This window comes from Aethalodelphis obliquidens, unplaced genomic scaffold (genome assembly GCF_003676395.1).
Source record: "Aethalodelphis obliquidens isolate GAN/ISIS:26980383/991018 unplaced genomic scaffold, ASM367639v1 scaffold35, whole genome shotgun sequence".
Taxonomy (NCBI): Eukaryota; Metazoa; Chordata; class Mammalia; order Artiodactyla; family Delphinidae; genus Aethalodelphis; species Aethalodelphis obliquidens.
Window position 1 is genome coordinate 17206207 of NW_020837979.1, and position 7664 is coordinate 17213870.

The following is a 7664-nucleotide window of genomic DNA, read 5'->3' on the forward strand; positions in this document are numbered from 1 at the left end:
TCACACTTCCTGACTTCAATTTATACAAAGCTATAGTAATCAAAACTGTATGACACTGTAAAAAGCAAAACTCCAGACACATTAAACTAATGGAATAGATTATAGAGCCCAGATATAACACACATAAAGTGTAGGTCAACAAACCTTTGACAAAGGTGGCACTAATACAGTCTGTGAAAAGGACAGTCTCTTCAATAAATGGTGTTGGAAGAAGAATGACAGTGTACCTTCTCTTTCACTACACAAAAAAATGAACTCAAAATGTATTAAAGACTTCAGTAGAAGTTGCAAAGGTGAATTTTTCCCAGATCATTACATTGCTGAGCATTTTATCTTTCAAGGCAATATATATTTCTGTCACTGTGTTTGATCAAAGGTAAAATGAAATCTTTTAATTATAGGATAGCTGTTTGGACAACATAATATTTAAGGTACATTCCTAATCAATAATCTAATACTTTATAATTCTGAATGAGTGATGTGATATCTCCCTGAATATCATTAGCATACTCAGATAGAAGATGGTATCACAGAGGGGCTGGGATGAAATATGTATCAATGCAGGATTTCAATTTAGAGATTATATTAAGAAATGGTGAAATAAATACAAAAACATTAGTGTTCTCATTTTAAAATAACTCTAGTAAGACATCTTAGTGATTGAGCGTTAAATATTGTGTTAGGATTATAGACAAATATACCTGTATATATTTTTATTGATCCATTTTTTGCATTTTTAAAGGTGTTAAGTAAAGTACACCTCAGTATACTCCTTGCATGCACAAGTAAAGAAATGAAAATCTATATTAAATTTTGTAGCATTCTTGTGTTAGAAAACTACTATATATATATATATATATATATATATATATATATATATATATATATAGTAGCCTATATATATAGAGAGAGACAGAGAAAATGGGAAGGTTGGTCAGATTTTCTAATTCAAACCTGTTCTGCCTGATGCTACTGTAAAATTGAGTTTCTTTATAATAGTTTTATATGGAAATCATATATTTTTATAGATTTATGTGTGACTTTAATTGAAACTTTGCCATAAGATTTATTAATCTCCTCTGATTATATATGTCTAAAGTGAATTTTGATGAGTTACAATTTCTTAAAGTGTCTATTGAAATTTCAAACTTATTAGAATAGAACAGTATATAGTTTTTCCTAGTTTCTTTATTATCTTCCTTATTTGTGTTTTACTTTATTTTCACAGCTAGCTTTTGAATGTAGTCATTATAACTACTCTGTTTTCCTTTATAGTTTCAAATTAGTGTACATTTACATATACTTATATTTGTTTTCTCCTTTTTGAAAACATTAGGTTGCAGCCACTCTGAAAAGGCTACATACACTATGATTCTGAACATATGACATTCTGGAAAGGGTTTTCTATGGAGACAGTAGAAATATCAGTGGTTGCCAGGGGTTGAGAGGGAGAGATGAATAGGCAGAGCACAGAGGATTTTTAGGGCAGTGAAAATACTGTATGATACTATAATGGTGGATACATGTCATTATATATTTGTCCAAAACCATAGAATGAAAAAAAAAAAAAAAAAAAAAACCATAGAATGTGCAACTGCAAGAGTAAACTCTAACATGAATTATGGACTTTTGGTGATAATGATGTAGCAGTATAGGTTTATCAAGTATTACAAAAATGTACCACTCTTTTCGCTGGTGTCATTGAGAGGGGAGGCTAAGCATGTGTGGAAGCAGGCAGTATATAGGAAATCTCTACCGCTTCCTCTCAATTGTGCTCTGAGCCTCAAACTTCACTGAAAAAAAAATAAAGTCTTAAAGATTGTGTTAAAACTGCAATTAATTTCATTTTAAATAAAGATATGTACTGCTATATATTTGCCTCTAAATATGACTACTATAAGATTTCATATTTTCAATCGATAATCTTATAGTTATTATTTCTAAGTAATTTTCAATTATAGTTTGTAATTTTCTGACCCAGGAGTTATAAGGAGGTTTTTTTTTAATTTACCATTTCTAAATTCTCAGAATTGTTGTTTGTAGTTTTGTTATGTATTTGAGCATTGTGTAGTGTGCCCAGAGATTGTGACACACCGAAATGAAATTTTTTGTCCTTGGCCTAACACAATCACATTTTGTAAAAGTTGCAAAGGATCAAAACTGTGTTAAACACACATGTGTGGGAAGGGAGCAATATCAAAAAATGCACCCATTACCTACATTCATGCTACACTGAAATTTATTTACCTTATAATATTTATAGATGAAAATGATGCAAGAACTCTTGTAACACTGTATGTGATAATTCACTGATTTAGTGTTATCATGGATAGTAAAAGTTGGAAAGTCTATACAGAATGTAACTACAGATAATTTGGCCCAGCGTCTTTATTTGCAGATGAACAAACTTGGATTTGGGATCTTTAAAACCACTTGTCCGGTGCCACATAGGAAATTAGTGGATTAAGAGATGTGGACTCCAGGCCCTTTACCATCATTTAGGATCTTCTCTGCTGCCAAAAAGCTTTGAAGATCACCTCATCACTGACCATGAATAGGAAATATAACATAAAATAAAATATAATTTATGTGTTTCAAATTCAGAGAGCAGAAATCCTTCAGGAAGCAGGCTCAATATTATATATATGCAAATTAAACAGTTCCTTTTGTGGTTTGAGAAGAATGGCATTAGAAAAGACTTTTGTATCCACCAATATATCTCCCTGACTTCCTGGCCACAATTGACTTTATCACTCATAAGTCATTCTTCGGGTTTAGACAGAGGTCTCCTTACTTCTAATTTTTAAATGCAAATGTTCCCGTTGCATATTAAAGACTTTCACCTTAAGTGTCTGATTTTTATCACACCCTTTTTAGGAGAAAGAAGAAGAACCATGAAAGCGGAAAAATGATAACAATCCTAAGTGAGACCTGATGAAGAAATCTTCCATTCATTTTAAATTGTGGACTGCACAGGCTGTGTTCTGGAATCAGAAGACTAGTGCAGATTTGCATGTGAAGTTTCTCGTATGTTGTGCTTACTGATGCAGTGTTTTAATCAGCATTTGATGTAAGCTTTCCTGTTTCCCTCCAATGGAAACAATATTGGGCCCTCTGGCATTTTATAAGAAGAAAATTTTCCCTTTGCTCACAGATATGGAGTGCAAAGAGATATAAAATAAATCTTCAGAGGACTTCTCTTTACTGTTTTAACAGCCTTGTCTTCAAGCATCAGGTCACAAAGAGATACAGAGAGAAACTTATCTTTTATTTCAGTACATACCATTCTTGATTTTTTAAAAATTGGTCAATATAGTCCCACCTGATCAATAAATTTTGATATCTGGCTTCTCAGAAATCAATATCTGCTTCTTCAGTCTATTTTTTCTTAATGGCACTGAGAGGTTAATTAGTATGGCCAGTGCCATGGGGTGACTCATCTACTAAGTCCTGTCTAAGAAAACTAAAACTGTGAATTACTACCCCATGTTCAACAACAAAAAGCACTGTCTTAAAGAAAGCACAACTGCTTGTTTATGCGAACTTCTGAATCCTTTGTCATCAAGATTCCAAACTTGATATTGTTTATAAATTGTTTGTATTCTGAGATAGTCTGATATCTATTTAGATGTTATGAGTTCCTTAAACCTTCGAGAAAAAAAGAATTATTATATTAAAGCCTTGAATATAAGTAAAGAAAGTGATCCTCTCAGTTGTTTAAAATGGAAAATTCAAATGGTTCTGAAGAACTTAGGGACAGGACAGGAATAAAGACACAGATGTAGAGAACGGACTTGAGGACATGGGGAAGAGGAAGGGTAAGCTGGGACGAAGTGAGAGAGTGGCATTGACATATATACACTACCAAATGTAAAATAGATAGCTAGTGGGAAGAAGCCATATAGCACAGGGAGATCAGCTCAGTGCTTTGTGACCACCTAGAGGGTGGGAGAGGGAGGGTGGGAGGGAGATGCAAGAGGGAGTAGATATTGGGATATATGTATATGTATAGCTGATTCATATTGTTATAAAGCAGAAACTAACACACTATTGTAAAGCAACTATAATCCAATAAAGAGGTAAAAAAAAAAAAAGAAAAAAGAAATGAGAAGACGTCTGCCTTCCCAAAAAAAAAAAAAAAAGGAAAATTTTCATGGAGTTAGCACTTGAAATCTAACTTTTCTTGATCATAACTGGGTCTTTGGGTTATGAAATCTAACTTTTCTGGATCATAACTGGGTCTTTTGGGTACATTCTTAGAGTTCAAAAAATTTATTGATTATTCAACTATTCAGTTCTGAATCTATGTAATTTTAATCAGGAAATGACTTCAAGTATTAGAATGTAGAAGAGAGTACTATTGGGATGTCTAATGTTAGTAGGGGTTTGAAGTACAGCTGCACGTTTCTGCAGGATTTTATTCTCCATTGTGTCTTTGTTTCTATTACTTCTAAAATTTCAATAGGCAGATTCTAAATCATTGAGTCTTGATTTGGGCCTGAGATTCTGCATTTTTAACAGACTCTCATGCTATTCTAAAGCAACAGCAGAAACTTGAAGTTTGTTACACAGTGGTTCTTGAACCAGCAAATATAACATGAACCAGTTATTTTTGCAATAACTGGAAACCTTTTAAAAATACCTATTAGAATCTGCGGTGGGTCTCAGGCTTTGGTATTTTTTGTAAAGCTCCTGAAGAGATGCTAATTTAGTGTGAGGATTGGAAATCACCAGTATTGGAATTTATATCATTCTTCAAACCCCAAGTCAGTCTCCACCTCCACTAGCTTTTCCTTGATAAGTCTCCCCTGTTAATTCTACTCTTCACTTTTCTCCCATTATCCTGATGATTTGAAACACTTTCTAAGGACTTCCTCAGTGGTCCAGTGGTTAAGACTCTGCACTTCCACTGCAGGGGGCACAGGTTTGATCCCTGGTTGGGGAACTAAAATACTACATGCCACGTGGTGTGGCCAAAAAAACAATTAAGTTAAAAAAAAAAGAAACACTTTCTGGTCAAAGTGACTTATTATTAAGACTTATATATCCTACCCTCTAAATGGAAGTCTCCTGGATCTACTTTTTAATTTCCCCAGGGCATTTAGATCATTACCCCCATCTTCCATGCACTGATCTCTGGACTTTGACCTTTTTGTAATTAAAGGTATTAACAGACACACCTTGATATCTGTAAGATAATCCCCTTCATTTTGTTTGTTTATTTTAGCAATAATCATATAGTATTTGCTTTAAAAAAATTCAGGAAGAAGTACATGTTACCTTTTGTAGGCTGAGAATTGAACCAGTTCAGGACAGCCATTGGAGTTTCTAAATTTGGTCTTTAACACTATTTTAAGGAAAGCTAGATATTCTTATGTCAATATTTAGGCCTAACAGTGGAACATCTAACTTTATCAGGGACAACATAATCTTATGTTAGGGCTCATTTCTCCTTTTGTACTTATTGCAAAAATAGCCCACCAGCATAGTCAATTCATCTATATTTTTGCAGCAATATCATAGATAACATGACGCAACCTAATTTTCATTTAATATAAATATTTTTGGCTTGCTACATTATTATTTCATTCTTTTTTTACCTTCATTTTTCCACAAAAAACATTTTTCTGTGCTTATGCTATCCATTATAACACACACACACAGCATTAAAATTATTATGAGTTTATTAAAGTGCCCTTAAGTTTCAAATCCTTATGGTCAGTTGTATCAGTCAGCTCAGGTTGCCATAATAAAATATCATAGTCTGGGTAGTTTAGACAAAACTGTATTTTGTCTCAGTTCTGGATGCTGAATGTCTAAGATCAGAATGCCAGCACAGTAGAGTTCTGGTGAGAGCTCTCTTCCTGGCTTGCAGATGGCCACCTTCTTGCTGTGTCATGACACAGCAGAGAGAGATAATTTTTCTCTCCTCCTTTTCCTGTAAGGTCACCAATTCCATAGGATTACCTGCTTACTCTTATGACCTCATTTAACCTTAAATACCTCCTAAAATACCTGTCTGCAAATGCAGGCACTTTGGTGGTTAGGATTTCAACATATGAATTGGGGGTAGGGCACAATTCAGTCCACAGCAGTTGTCCAGTGGGCTACATGGAACTGAGCCTCCATAAACCCACCTTACCTATGTGGTAACTATACAGATTTGCATAGATTTTACATGTTATAAATGTCAGTAACCTTGTATCAATCCCACAATAGCACCATTGAGCCCTTGACAATTTCAGAAATCAGTAGTAAGGGCAGAATTCTGAGGGAACCAAACAATGAACCTTGGTTCCTGCTTTACAATATCAAAAAGTCTACTGCGTTTCTTTCTGTAGACTAAGTTTGGTAAACATTATCAATATATCATTTAAAAGTTTGAGCTTGTGAAATTTAGTACTAAATCTCCAATTTCATTTATTGGCCTGAAATTGAATTAATCTTTTAAAATTCTTGAAATATGTGTATATATAAATTATTAACTAAAATTAGGAATGACTTTATATTTGAATTTTGTACAAAGAGAATAAAATAACTATGCCTAATACAGACTTTGATCCCTCACTTTGTGGATAAAGAGAGTAATTTCAAGGTAGAATTTGAAATTCACCATTTCCTCTTTGCCAATTATGACCTAAATCAAATTGTTTAAACATAACTTTTAAGGAAATTGACTTTAGGAAAGTGAGTTTTACTTTATGTTACATTGTTATCCCCTTATGCACTTAGACATCTAATGTAGGAGTAGTAATAACACCAGGAGGAGGAAAAAAATAACTTTCTAGTATCTTTTTATACCTGGTTTTCATGAAATGTATCACATATTGTTACATACAGGGAGGTTTAATAAATATGTATTGAAAAAAATTGTCTCAATTAAGGATAAATTAATTATATAAAGTGTCCACTATACTTGAATGTCTTTAGGAAAGAGAATAATGTGTAAAATATAATTTCTTCTCTTAAGAAAATTAGAGAAACAAGACTATTACAGGAGAAAAAATAACAAACAATATCACAATATACAATCAACAAAGTGCAGTATGGATTTTAATTCGTGGAAGGCTTAATGGGAAATTAGTAGCTTTAGATTACTATCAAATGACAGGGAGAATTTGTATAGAAGAGTATAAAGAGATATAGGGGAAATAGAAAGATTAAAGCAGCCAGAATTAAATAGTTAAGAAATCAGGTTGAAGAGAGGGATCACACTGGTATATAGTGAGACTAGATAAAATAAATAGGATCTAACGTGATACTTTTTGGTTGTTATGTTTTTGCTTCTCAATCAATATTCTGCATTGATATTTTGTATAAGTTCTAAGGTTGGCTTGCCTGACCCTTATTGAAATTCCTGTGTCATAGACACGTTTTGGCAGTTCTGACCAGCTTATCACAAATCTTTTCTCTGAATATTTGGTCCTCTTGCTTAGGGTTGCCTGCTCTCTCAGTTCACAAACTAGATTTCTACTATTTCTTCACCTCTGTCCATTTACTTGGACCAGGAGTGGACACAGGATCCAGATTTGCTACTAAAATTAGAAATTGGGATTCAAAGATAACTAATTATCTATGTTGGTTAATATGAAAAACAGTTAAAATTCAGAAGTTTTGAGATAGTTATATAATGTGGAAAGAGAAGTTTTACAAAATTGAATGCT